At 46.5% G+C, this 14573-nt stretch overlaps 1 pseudogene; it reads left to right on the top strand.

Annotated features, from left to right (window-relative positions):
* The first annotated feature begins 5450 nt into the window (after positions 1-5450).
* Positions 5451-7409, top strand: LOC115116488 (piggyBac transposable element-derived protein 4-like; annotated as a pseudogene).
* The last annotated feature ends 7164 nt before the right edge of the window (positions 7410-14573 follow it).

Here is a 14573-nt window from a genome sequence, read left to right as displayed (position 1 = left end):
TGTTATCGTTAGGGATGGATATTTCTGGGTTTTTGGTGGTCTTCCTAAGCCAGGATTCAGACACGGCTAGGACATCCGGGTTGGCAGAGTGTGCTAAAGCAGTGAATAAAACAAACTTAGGGAGGAGGATTCTAATGTTAACATGCATGAAACCAAGGCTTTTACGGTAACAGAAGTCAACAAATGAGAGCACCTGGGGAATAGGAGTGGAGCTAGGCACTGCAGGGCCTGGATTAACCTCTACATGAACAGAGGAGGAGTAGGATAAGGGTACGGCTAAAGGCTATAAGAACTGGGCGCAAGTAATTGGCCAATGGACCTATTCAGCTAACAGTCCGATATGCTCTAGACAGCTAGTAGGCCGTGGCTAGCAGCTAACAGATGGGCATTCAGGGGACGTCGCGAAGAACCCCCTCGGGCAGAGTACGTCGGTAGTCCAGTCGTGAAGGATCGGTGGGGCTCCGAACCGACAGTAAAAGGGGTCCAGGCCAATTGGCAAAATAGGTATTGTTGCCCAGGAGTGGATGATAGACCTCATCAGCTAGCCGGAAAATGGGCCTAGCATGGGCTAGCTCCAGGCTAATTGGTGCTTACTTCAGGACAGAGACGTTAGCCAGGAGTAGCCATTCGGATTGCAGCTAGCTAGCTGTGATGATCCAGGTGAAAAGGTTCAGAGCTTGCGGTAGGATATGGAGAGAAAATAAGTTGGGTATGCTCTGGTTTGAATCACGTTGTGCAAACTGGCGAGAGTTTTCGAGCTAAAGGTTAGCTGATGACCGCTAACAGTGGTTAGCTGACTAGTAGCTAGTTAGCTGGCTAGCTTCTGCTGGGGTTCCGGTTCAAAAGTAAAGAAAAATACTTTAGAAAAAAGCAGATCCACACCACATTGGGTGAGGCGGGTTGCAGGAGAGTATTCTGAAGTTGAGGTTTAGAAGTCAACATTAGAGTTGGTAAGTGCATGAGAAAATGGTACATTTACTAATTCATCTGTTTCTGATTCTTTGTCTCAGTTGGAGCTCCATTAATCCAGTAGTCAGTCTACTTTTTAAAGGTGAGTAGGTCTTTTACTACTACAATATATAATTTGCACTATTTTGTCACTGTTTAACATGTAAAACATAGATGTTCTGCAGTTATATTCTGCCCCTCTCAGCTCTCCTGTGCTCCCTAGTTAAGACGGAGCCTGTAAACAACAATGAGACTGACTACCACTGAAGGCAGCACTGGACAGCCATGCAGGCGACGGTAACACCAAACACAGTTTCAGCCTCTCATTTCTCCCTTTAAAACAGAACCTAACACACATGCATACTCACAGATGATGTTTGTGTACCAGCCATATTAAAACCAACTATCACCAAGTTTACTATTGCAGACAGCCGTTTCCCTTCACACCGATACACATACGCTGTTCTTGTGATGTCACCATTACTCTCCTTTGTTTCAAAATATGTTTTTACCATATTTATTCAAAATCTTACATTTTCTTTCTCCTAGGAATCATATTTTATGCAGTGCTGGTTATATGGACAATCAAACACGTCAGCTGTTGCTTCATTGGATAATAAAATTGCCACGCAATCTTATATCTTGTGCAATCTCTCCATTCTTTTGAAGGAATATGTAGGGTCAGGAAGGAATCCAGCAGGTTGTCCTACAGGAAAATGGCCCTGGAAATGTTGTGGAATTACCTGCAGGACTCTTACCTACAGGATATCCCACAGGATATGAGGCCATTTTGGTGTAGGACAATTCCTGCAGGTATTCCTTCAGGAAACAATCATGCAGGATTTATTTGAGGACTATCTGCAGGATTCCTGCAGGATTGTTTTCCTAAAGGACTACCTGCATGATTCCGACAGGATCCTGCAGGAATTGTCCTACAGGAAAGTGGCCCCCCCAAAAATCCTGTGGGATACCCTGCAGGACTTACTATTCCTGCAGGATATATATTCTGCAGGATTGTTTTCCTGAAGGACAACCTGAATGATTCCTACAGGTATTGTCTAACAGGCCCCGAAAATCCTGTGGGATATCCCGTAAGACTTCCTATAGAATATATATCCTGCAGGATTCCTGCAAAATTGTTTGTGCAGGATTCCTGTAGGACTTTTTTGTAAGGGGCCTGCTCCTCTGTTCTTACTTCTTTCGTTTTCTTTCTTTCTTACACCTCACTCCCCACCTCATCTTTCTTCCTCTGTTTTTATAATGCACACTAGATGTGCATTGATGTACAGATTGATCTCATATTTATAATATTACAACTATATTTATAATGCATGTATTATGTATTTATAACAATTCTTTCAATAAAGAATTTCACTTTCTCCACTGGAATTGGTTCACATTCTCTACTGATTGAAATTAAGTGATGAAATACTACTGTACATACAAATCAACCTTTAACTAGTTAAATCATGTGTTTTAGTCTATTGCATAGTTACAAATTGTAACCATTGATGTCCCAGGACCAGGATTGGTAAACACTGCTGAAGTGTATAAATGTAGTACATACATGCAGACCAGTTAAATCTCTTCGGTGGAGGAAGGGGAGGACCATCCTCAGTGAATTTCATAAAAATAAAATTGTTTTAAAAAAATTACAAAATGAAGAAGACAGAGATTTACAGATTTATTTTTTTTTTTTCTCAGTTTCACTTACTAAGCTAGCAAATGCAGCTAGCTAGTTTCGCCTACTCAAACACCCTGCTCAAACAGAGAATTGCTATGTTAGCTACTGTAGCTGGTTAAGACTATCCAACACAACACTGGAACTCTTCCAAGTCAAGGTAAGCTTTGGGTTTGACTAATTTATTGTCACCGGGGCCTGCCGGTGTAAGTACTAAATTGCTTACACAGTAATGTTACTGCATGATTGTAGTGGGTTTACTAGCACGTTAGTTCTATTAGCTACAACGACTATGACCTTACTTTAGCTAATATGGTGACAATGATGTATGCTGTGTGTAGCGGTAATGATATGGTTTGGCTTGGAAAGTTTTTTTTGCCTGGTCACCTACAGTTGATATGTTGTGCATTGAAGTCCACAGGCGAAGGCACAAGGTAAGAGGAGGAGAGCGGATAAATGTGAGAAGGAATACAACGTGGCTGCTAATAAAGTGATCTGATTTTGTGTGATCAGGGGTGTATTCATTCTGCCGATTCCTTTGAAAAATGTTTCTTAAAGTGAAGCAAACGAAACAAAACAGGGATAAACAGACCTGAATTTGTCCAATAGAAACTAATTTGCATATATGTTGTAAACTTTCATCCATAGGCTAGGTTGTAGCAGCCTCATGATGGGTATAGAGAAAATATTAGTATGATGTAGTAGGCCAGACCTATTGCTGTACATTGGACTGGGACATTGGACTGGGTGAATGGAATATGAAGGACAGTCATCCAATCTGATGTAATAGAAATAAGGCCATACTCATGAGAAGAAAAAAATGTGTCATCCCTTATCTTAAACAGTACTGACCCCCACTGATGCAGACACAGCATCATTCAAAGACTGGAATTTGATACTCCTGGGATTGGATATGATTGAAAAAGAATGTCTCACAGACATTCATGCCTGAACAGCACCTTTATATGCCAAGACAGAGTACATGTTCAGTGAATATATTCAATGTACAGGCTACAATGTGGGGAAGTCTTGCTTGGTAATAACTATATGTATACATGACTTGCATCTTTGGCACAATAAAGTTATACTATATTCTACTCAATCCATAGGCTTCATTGATGCCATTCAGACTGGGTAGGATAGTTGAGATTCATAGCTAGGTTAATAGCTAGCTAGCTAATACTGACATAATATTGACATGTAACAGATGTGTGTAACAGTCATTTTATGCATTTTTTTCATGATTAACTGTTGGAAGCAATTAAAACCACTGTTCTGAACTAATATCTATGCCCAACGTTTAGGGTCCATGCACAGATCGGCTACATTATTATTAAAATCACTTCCGACACCATGTATTATCTAAAATAAGGAGTAACGTCAACAAGGTTCTAGCTTCAGCATGTTTTACCAATTGTCGTGGAAAATGATATAATTAGTCATGCTATCCCTTGTTTTACTGCTTAACCCTCCCGTGGTCCTGGGGTCAGGGTGACCCAGGTCCTGTGTGTGGAGGGCTCCCCTTTCTGTGCTCTGTGCTTGCCGGTCAGAGCGACCCAGGCCCTGTGTTTCCAGGGCTCCCGCTCTGCGCTGGCGGGTCAGAGCGACCGTGCCAGCCACTGGCGAGGCGTGTGCCGTTGAGTGTAGTAGAGAGTCTGCGAGTATGGCGAGGTTGTGCCTGGCTCCCCCGCTCTGCGCTCTGCGCTCACGGGTCAGAGCGAACCTGCCAGCCACGGGCGAGGCGTATGCCGTTGATTGTAGTAGAGAGTCTGCGAGTGTGGCGAGGTTGTGCCCGGCTCCCCGCTCTGTGATCTGCGCTCGTGGGTCAGAGCGACTCAGCCAGCCACTACACAGGTCTAGACATGCCTCGCTGTGTGCTAGAGAGCAGCCAAGTGTTATAGTTGTGCTCTGCGCTAGCGGGTCAGAGAGACCTTGCCAGCCACTGGCGAGGCGTATGCCGTTGAGTGTAGTAGAGAGTCAGCGAGTGTGGCTAGGTTGTGCCCGGCTCCCCGCTCTGTGCTCTGCGCTCGTGGGTCAGAGCGACCCTGCAAGCCACTACACAGGTCCAGACATGCCCCGCTGTGTGCTAGAGAGCAGCCAAGTGTTATAGTTGTGCTCTGTGCTCTGCGCTCGTGGGTCAGAGCGACCCAGGCCCTGTGTTTCCAGGGCTCGCGCTCTGTGCTCTGCGCTCCTGAGTCAGAGCGACCCTGTCAGCCACTGGCGAGGCTATGCCGTTGAGTGTCTGCGAGTGTGGCGAGGCTGTGCCTGGCTCCCCGCTCTGTGCTCTGCGCTCCCCGCTGTGCGCTCTTGGGTCAGAGCGACCCTGCAAGCCACTACACAGGTCCAGACATGCCAGCTGTGTGCTAGAGAGCAGCAAAGAGTTCTTGTTGTGCTCTGTGCTCTGCGCCAGTGGCTCAGAGGGATCCAGGCCCTGTGTTTCCAGGGCTCCCGCTCTGTGCTCTGCGCTCTGTGGGTCAGAGCGACCCAGCAAGCCGCTGCACAGGTCCATATGTGCTCCGCTGTGTGCTAGAGAGCAGCCGAGTGTTGCTGTGTGCTAGAGAGCAGCCGAGTGTTATTGTTGCTCGGGTGGGGTGGGTCAACTGCACACGGCTACACACAAGCGCACAAGCGAGCCTCGTGCATTTTCGGGTCTCGGTCTCCCGCGTAAGCTGGCCAGCCGGCCCTACTAGAGAGGATACTAATATTGTCAGCGGCACCCACCCACACCCACACACACACACACACATACACACACAAAGTGACCGGCGCCCCACCCGTGCCAAGTGCGCTCAGCGGACCCGATCAGTGGAGCCGAGCGGCCATGGCCGTGCATTTTACGGCCGCGCAGGTTCTAGAACAGATCTTGTCCAGCGTGGACCAAGAAGACTACTCAGATTGCCAGGAGGAGGAGGAAGAGGTTTCGGAAGACGAAGACGGGGAGGAATACAACCCCGAGCGCCGTGAGGTCGACAATGCTTCTTCTCCCTCTTCTGAGGAAGAGCCCGAGGAAGCATCCGAGGACGAGCACGAGGACCGACGCGAGGAAGAGATCTCCTCGGCCCCGGACTAATGGGAGACGCCGTTGCTGTCGAAAAACGGCAAAATCGAGTGGTCCCCCGTGGCCTATGGCCGCCACCGCGGGGCCCTCGCGATCTGCCATGCCGGGCCGGACCAGACTCCGGGCCCCACGGCCTATGCCGCGACCCAGGCCCGCGACATCGCATCCGCCTTCCACCTGTTTGTCACACCGGCGATAGAAAATGTGTGGAAATGACGAACCTGCACGGGGCCAGAAAATACGGCGACGACTGGCGACCCATGGACGCCACGGACCTGCGCGCCTACGTAGGGCTGCTGATCCTAGCGGGCGTCTACAGGTCCCGAGGCGAGGCCACGGCAAGCCTGTGGGACGCCGAGAGCGGCAGGACTGTGTTCTTTCACAAGTACTTGAAGCTGCTGCAATTCGACGACCGCCAGTCGAGACCCGCCAGACTCGCCACGGACAAACTCGCAGCCGTACGGGATGTCTGGGACCTGTGGGAGGCGCGGCTGCCGGCCCTCTACAACCCGGGGCCCTACGTGACAGGGACGAGCAAATGTTCCCGTTCAGAGGTACTGTGCGTGTGCGTGCGTGTGCGCATATGTCTATAGAGAGGTAGTGCTGCTGTAGCAGCGGTACAAGCAGCGGCTGTAGCAGCGCTGGCAGCGTGTGTAACACAAAAGGCTGTTGGCCCCCAAGACACAGTAATGACACTAATCTCTTGTCCCCTTTCCAAAAGGCCGCTGTCCTTTTGGTCAGTACATCCCCAGCAAGCCGGCGAAATACGGCATCAAGTCGTGGGTGGCCTGCAACGCCAAGTGCAGCTACGCTTGGAAGATGCAAGTGTACACCGGCAAGGCGGCCAGCGGAGGCCCCGAGAAGAACCAGGGGATGCGCGTCGTCCTCGATCTGACAACAGGGCTGAGCGGTCGCAACGTCACCTGCGACAACTTCTTCACATCCTACGAACTGGGCCAGCGGCTCCTCGAGAGGAACCTCACCATGGTGGGCACGGTGAGAAAAAACAAGGCCGAGCTCCCTCCCGCGCTGCTCGTGCCCAGGGGCAGATAGGTCCTGTCCTCTAGGTTTGCCTTCACGCCCACCACCACTCTGGTGTCCTACCTGGAAAAGAAAAACCAGAACGTGCTACTTTTGAGCACGCTGCACACAGAGGGCCACATTAGCGATCGCCGCGACAGGAAGCCGGCCGTCATCCTAGACTACAACTGCAACAAGGGCGGCGTGGACAACCTAGACAAGGTGGTCGGCACCTACAGCTGCAGACGGATGACTGCCCGCTGGCCCCTGGTCGTCTTCCACAACATCCTCGACGTGTCCTCCTACAACGCCTTTGTCATATGGCGAGAGATCAAGCCTGACTGGATGCCTCGCAAGCGGAACAAGCGCAGGATGTTCCTCGAGCAGCTGGGAAAGGCACTTGTGAAGCCGCTGATCCAGAGAAGGCAGCATCTCCCCCGCACCGAAGCGGCGTCAGCACTTGTCAAAGTCCTACAGAGTGCTACGGCGGCGGCTCGTGATCAACAGCGCGAGGGCCCTGCCGCTGGCACGGCCGCTGCCCCGCTCGTTGCCCCGGCCACCGGGGCAAGTAAGAGGAAGAGGTGTCAGCTCTGCCCACCCAAGAAGGACTCCAAGACACACACGGTGTGCTGCAGGTGTAAGAAATACATCTGCAAAGGCTGTTCACACGCCTACTGTCACTTGCGCACATTGGGCCTTTAGCCAGGACGGGACAGGGTGACCCGGAGGACGCGGGGACTAGACACAATACGAGGACGACGGGAGGGTTTTAAAGAATAGTCTCTTGTTATATGCTAGTGTTTTTTACAAACGTGTCTTTGTGTGACTTGGTCATAAGACTGGGTTTACAGCTAAGAGCCGTTTGGGTGCAACCGCAGCATGTGACATCCTGTGGGTTTACTATCTACAGGAAGTCACATGTATGGAAACTTGCAGACAGAAGCACATTAAAACATTTTCTGTTGTGAATGCCCTCGGGCTATCAACCTTGTGCTATCTTAAATCTGCACATCCAACTAATTGCCTTTTACAAACTATCTGCTGACTGCCACAAATACAAAAAGGATGAACTTCTCTATAAAAGCTGAGACCCGACACTGTTCGTTGGGCCTTAACTGCACAACTGTTGAATTGCATAGTTAACTGATCCATTTTAACTAATCTTATAATGATGTTGTTTGAAAGAATATGCAGTCTCTCTTCCTATAGAATTTCTCTGACACTGTCACGTCCTGACCTTAGTTATTTTTTTATGTCTCTATTTTAGTTTGGTCAGGGCGTGAGTTGGGGTGAGCATTCTATGTTTTTGTTCTATGTGTTATAGTTCTATGTGTTTGGCCTGGTATGGTTCCCAAACAGAGGCAGCTGTCAATCGTTGTCTCTGATTGAGAACCATACTTAGGCAGCCTGTTTTCCCACTATGTTTTGTGGGTAGTTGTTTTCCGTTTCAGTGTTTGCACCATACAGGACTGTTTCGGTTTTCATTTATTCTCTTGTTCTTTTGTATTTAGTGTTCAGTTAATTAAAGGAAATATGAACACGTACCACACTGCGCTTTGGTCTACTCCTTCCTCAGACGAACATCGTTACAGACACAACCTAGTCTTCGCATGTCATACATAGGTACGGACACCCACAAGGGACATCCTACGACACTCTGCAAGACAAAAGGAATAAAAAATTAAACCAAACATTGAAAATGTCTGCAGTATTTGACGAACAGTTTCTATTGCAGACTGTTGAAAGATAGGTTTAGTTTTCATTATAACAATATGTTAGTACTCCGTTTCTGGAAGGTGTGGTGATTTATTGGTACAGTAAATCATCTGGGAACATTATCCATTTTTCATGCTAACCGAGTTAATCAACTCGAAACAACACCTCCACACTTGGACACCCGCCTCATGAAGATGTCTAACTGGCTCAACAAAGCGAAAGTCAGGCTGTAAAATGGTCAGGCATAGAAACATGGCTTGCGAAACAGAAACAGCTTTCAAAACCATGGACAAACTGTGTTCTTTTGTTTGTTCTTTCATTTCATACCATTGTAAACGCAGGTAAGAAGATATATATATTTTTAGAAATGGTTCCTTACCTCCTACAGTAATTGTACAAGAACACATTTCATATGCTATTAATAGCTATGCAAGTAAATCCATTGACTTTTTGCAATGAGGTAAAAAGAGGAGAGTAGAACGTGTGTGTTAAGTAGGGGAAGACCAAGGTTGGTTGTCTCACAGTGCTAATTATTCCCAGTCTAAATTGCTCTGTGTAATAATTTCAAAGTTAAAATGTGTTAACTTTGAAAGAGCTCATCCACCTGGTCAATTAATGTGAGCATGACAAAACATTGAGGTGAGGGGAATTTGTTTTTCATAGGTGAAAGTAAAAAATATAAACATGTCTTTGTAAATGTTTGAATTATGGGAGTATCCATTAAATTATGTTTGTTAAAAAGAGGAAAGAGAGCTTTATTTCAAACATATTTCTGAATTCCTAGGTCTAGCCATGTGGTAACTATCCACTGGACACATATGTCAGTCAGTTCAACATCTAGTTTTCATTTACATTTGGTTGAGTTGTCAACATGAATTCAATGTGAAATCAACTAAATGTCACCAAGTCGTTTACCAACCTTTTGCAACAAAATGCATTGAAAGTATAAGAAATTTAACTTTTTCACCGTGACCGGAGATCAGGGTTTACCTGCCTATTTTTAAAATTTCATTACTGATTAAAGCCCAAGCTCTTTTGAGCTTGTGCTGTAAAGAACTCCCTTCTTTGCCTTTGTGTCTTACACACCCACACTGCTTGGGTGGCAGGTAGCCTAGTGGTTAGAGCGTTGGACTTGTAACCAAAAGGTTGCAAGATCAAATCCCTGAGCTGACAAGGTTAAAAATATATATATATATGTTTTTGCCCCCCTGATCCTTGGCAATCATTGAAAATAAGAATTTGTTCTTAACTGACTTGCCTAGTTAAATAAAGGTCAAATAAAAGCATACATGCATGTGCAAATTTACTCAATGTTTTTGTTATTTTCACGGAATAAAATGCTGAATTTTGTTATAAATATTGTTTGATCAAATAATGACTTAACTGTTTCTAAGACTGTATGCTATATTACTTAAGTTCCTGTTACAAAAGGAATAAGTTACTAGCAAACATTCTGACAACCAACACCATACTGCGTGACATCCAACCCCGCGATGGGGGACTGTAAGTACAGTACCAGTCAAGGGGCTGTATATACAGTGCCAGTCAAAAGTTTGGACACACCTACTAATTCAAGGGTTTTTCTTTATTTTTACCTTTTACTCTATTTGTAGAATAATAGTGAAGACATCAAAACTATGAAATAACACATATGGAATCATGTATTAACCAAAAAAAGTGTTAAACTAATCAAAATATATTTTATATTTGAGATTCTTCAAAGTAGCCACCCTTTGCCTTGATGACACACTCTTGACCTTCTCTCAACCAGCTTCATGAGGTAATCACCCAAAATGAATTTCAATTAACTGGTTTGCCTTGACAAAAGTTAATTTGTTAATTTTCTTAATGTGCTTGAGCCAATCAGTTGGGTGGTGACAAGGTAGCCATATTTGGTAAAAGACCAAGTCCATATTATGGCAAGAACAGCTCAAATAAGCAAATAGGAATGACCAAAAGACATGAAGGTCAGTCAATCTGAAAAATGTCAAGAACTTTGAAAGTTTCTTCAAGTGCAGTCGTAAAAACCATCAATTGCTATGATGAAACTGGCTCTAATGAGGACCGCCATAGGAAAGGAACACCCAGAGTTACCTCTGCTGAAGAGGACAAGTTCATTACAGTTAGCAGCTTCACAGAGTTCAAGTAACAGACACATCTAAACATCAACTGTTCAGAGGAGACTGCGTGGATCAGGCCTTCATGGTTGAATTGCTGCAAAGAAATCACTACTAAAGGACACCAATAAGAAGAGACTTGCTTGGGCCAATAAACACAAGCAATAGACATTAGACAGGTGGAAATCTGTCCTTTGGTCTGATAAGTCCAAATTTGAGATTTATGGTTCCAACCGCTGTGTCTTTGTGAGACGCAGAGTAGGTGAATGGATAATCTCTGTATATGTGGTTTTCACCGTAAAGCATGGAGGAGATGTGATGGTGTGGGGGTGCATTGCTGATGACAATGTTTTTCATTTGTTTAGAATTCAAAGCACACTAAACCAGCATGGCTACCACAGCATTCTGCAGCGATAAACCATCCCATCTGATGTGCGCTTAGTGGGACTATCATTTGTTTTTCAACAGGACAATGACCCAACACACATCCAGGCTGTGTAAGGGCTATTTGACCAAGAAGGAGTGATGGAGTGCTGCATCAGATGACCTGGCTTCCACAATCACCCAACCTCAACCCAATTGAGATGGTTTGTGATGAGTTGGACCGCAGAGTGAAGGAAAAGCAGCCAAAAAGTGCTCAGCATATGTGGGAAATCCGTCAAGACTGTTGGAAAAGCATTCCAGGTGAAGCTGGTTGAGAGAATTTAAAGCGTGTGCAAAGCTGTCATCAGGGCAAAGTGTGGCTACTTTAAAAAATCTAAAATCTAAAATATATTTTGATTTGTTTAACACTTTTTTGGTTACTAACATGATTCCATATGTGTTATTTCAAAGTTTTGACGTCTTCACTATTATTCTACAATGTAGAAAATAGCACAAATAAAGAAAAACCCTTGAATGAGTAGGTGTGTACAAACTGTTGACTGGTACTGTATATACAGTGCCTTAGGAAAGTATTCAGACCCCTTTACTTTTTCCATAATTTGCGTTACAGCCTAATTTTTTAATCCTCAGCAACCTACACACAATACCCCATAATGAAAAAGTGAAAACAGGTTTTTATATATTTTTTGCAAATGTATTAAAAAAACAACAACAGATATACCTTATTCACATAAGTATTTAGACCCTTCGCTATGAGACTCGAAATTGAGCTCAGGTGCATCCTGTTTCCATTGATCATCCTTGAGATTTTTTCTACAACTTGATTGGAGTCCATCTGTGGTAAATTCAGTTGATTGGTCATGATTTGGAAAGGCACACAGCTGTCTATATATGGTCCCACAATTGTCAGTGCATGTCAGAGCAAAAACCAAGCCATGTGGTCAAAGGAATTGTCCGTAGAGAGGATTGTGTCGAGGCACAGATCTGGGAAAGGGTACCAAAAAATGTCTGCCGCATCGAAGGTCTCCAAGAACACAGTGGCCTCCATCATTCTTAAATGGAAGATGTTCAGAACCACCAAGACTCCTCCTAGTGCTGGCCGCCCGGCCAAACTGAGCAATCTTGGGAGAAGGGCCTTGGTCAGGGAGGTGACCAAGAACCCGATGCTCACTCTGACAGAGCTCAGAGTTCCTCTGTGGAGATGGAAGAACCTTCCAGAAGGAGAACCATCTCTGCAACTCTCCACCAATCAGACCTTTATGAGTAGAGTGGCCAAACGGAAGCCACTCTTCAGTAAAAGGCACATGACAGACCGCTTGGAGTTTTCCAATAGGCACCAAAAGAGTCTAAGACCATGTGTCAAGAGAATTAAGTTCTCAGTGTTCATAAACCCAATTGAATTGATTACTCAGCCTGATACCCAGAATTAGTAGGAAACTGGTTGTAAAGAACCAGACGGAGGCCCAGCTACAATAGTCAGGAATGTTTATTTAGAGAGCTCTCCCTATCATTTCCGGTACATTGGTCTATATACCTCACATTTCCTCATAAATGTCCCTCCTCCTCTCAGATACAATGGCAATATAGTTCACATGTCTTCTCCTACTCATACATTTAACATTTACATTACATTTAAGTCATTTAGCAGACACTCTTATCCAGAGCGACTTACAAATTGGTGCTTTCACCTTATGACATCCAGTGGAACAGCCACTTTACAATAGTGCATCTAAGTCTTTTAAGGGGGGAGGGTGAGAAGGATTACTTTATCCTATCCTAGGTATTCCTTAAAGAGGTGGGGTTTCAGGTGTCTCCGGAAGGTGGTGATTGACTCCGCTGTCCTGGCGTCGTGAGGGAGTTTGTTCCACCATTGGGGGGCCAGAGCAGCGAACAGTTTTGACTGGGCTGAGCGGGAACTGTACTTCCTCAGTGGTAGGGAGGCGAGCAGGCCAGAGGTGGATGAACGCAGTGCCCTTGTTTGGGTGTAGGGCCTGATCAGAGCCTGGAGGTACTGAGGTGCCGTTCCCCTCACAGCTCCGTAGGCAAGCACCATGGTCTTGTAGCGGATGCGAGCTTCAACTGGAAGCCAGTGGAGAGAGCGGAGGAGCGGGGTGACGTGAGAGAACTTGGGAAGGTTGAACACCAGACAGGCTGCGGCGTTCTGGATGAGTTGTAGGGGTTTAATGGCACAGGCAGGGAGCCCAGCCAACAGCGAGTTGCAGTAATCCAGACGGGAGATGACAAGTGCCTGGATTAGGACCTGCGCCGCTTCCTGTGTGAGGCAGGGTCGTACTCTGCGGATGTTGTAGAGCATGAACCTACAGGAACGGGCCACCGCCTTGATGTTAGTTGAGAACGACAGGGTGTTGTCCAGGATCACGCCAAGGTTCTTAGCGCTCTGGGAGGAGGACACGATGGAGTTGTCAACCGTGATGGCGAGATCATGGAACGGGCAGTCCTTCCCCGGGAGGAAGAGCAGCTCCGTCTTGCCGAGGTTCAGCTTGAGGTGGTGATCCGTCATCCACACTGATATGTCTGCCAGACATGCAGAGATGCGATTCGCCACCTGGTCATCAGAGGGGGGAAAGGAGAAGATTAATTGTGTGTCGTCTGCATAGCAATGATAGGAGAGACCATGTGAGGTTATGACAGAGCCAAGTGACTTGGTGTATAGCGAGAATAGGAGAGGAGAATAGGAGAGGGCTCAGTCTCAGTTGAATGACTAGTCTTGAAACCTGACTGATTTGGATCAAGAAGGTCATTCTGAGAGAGATAGCGGGAGAGCTGGCCAAGGACGGCACGTTCAAGAGTTTTGGAGAGAAAAGAAAGAAGGGATACTGGTCTGTAGTTGTTGACATCGGAGGGATCGAGTGTAGGTTTTTTCAGAAGGGGTGCAACTCTCGCTCTCTTGAAGACGGAAGGGACGTAGCCAGCGGTCAGGGATGAGTTGATGAGCGAGGTGAGGTAAGGGAGAAGGTCACCGGAAATGGTCTGGAGAAGAGAGGAGGGGATAGGGTCAAGCGGGCAGGTTGTTGGGCGGCCGGCCGTCACAAGACGCGAGATTTCATCTGGAGAGAGAGGGGAGAAAGAGGTCAGAGCACAGGGTAGGGCAGTGTGAGCAGAACCAGCGGTGTCGTTTGACTTAGCAAACGAGGATCGGATGTCGTCGACCTTCTTTTCAAAATGGTTGACGAAGTCATCTGCAGAGAGGGAGGAGGGGGGGGGGAGGGGGAGGAGGATTCAGGAGGGAGGAGAAGGTTGCAAAGAGCTTCCTAGGGTTAGAGGCAGATGCTTGGAATTTAGAGTGGTAGAAAGTGGCTTTAGCAGCAGAGAGAGAAGAGGAAAATGTAGAGAGGAGGGAGTGAAAGGATGTCAGGTCCGCAGGGAGGCGAGTTTTCCTCCATTTCCGCTCGGCTGCCCGGAGCCCTGCTCATTGTCTGCCACCTGTTAAACAATCTACTACAAGCCCAAGGTCTCTCCCCTCCCTGGGTGGGGACAGAATGTCCTGTAAGGAACACAGTAGTACAGCTTGCCTGACGATAGCTCCATTTGTTTCACACTTGCACCCTGCTTACATACTAAAAAGGAACAGAAAGTCCTTGTTCTAATTCTTGACTAAGACTACACACATCAGATTTAGGTTTATGAT

The sequence above is a fragment of the Oncorhynchus nerka genome, linkage group LG3 (genome assembly GCF_034236695.1).
Source record: "Oncorhynchus nerka isolate Pitt River linkage group LG3, Oner_Uvic_2.0, whole genome shotgun sequence".
Lineage (NCBI taxonomy): Eukaryota > Metazoa > Chordata > Actinopteri > Salmoniformes > Salmonidae > Oncorhynchus > Oncorhynchus nerka.
The sequence above is the reverse complement of the archived record's forward strand: the minus strand, read 5'-3'. Positions and strand labels throughout refer to the sequence as shown.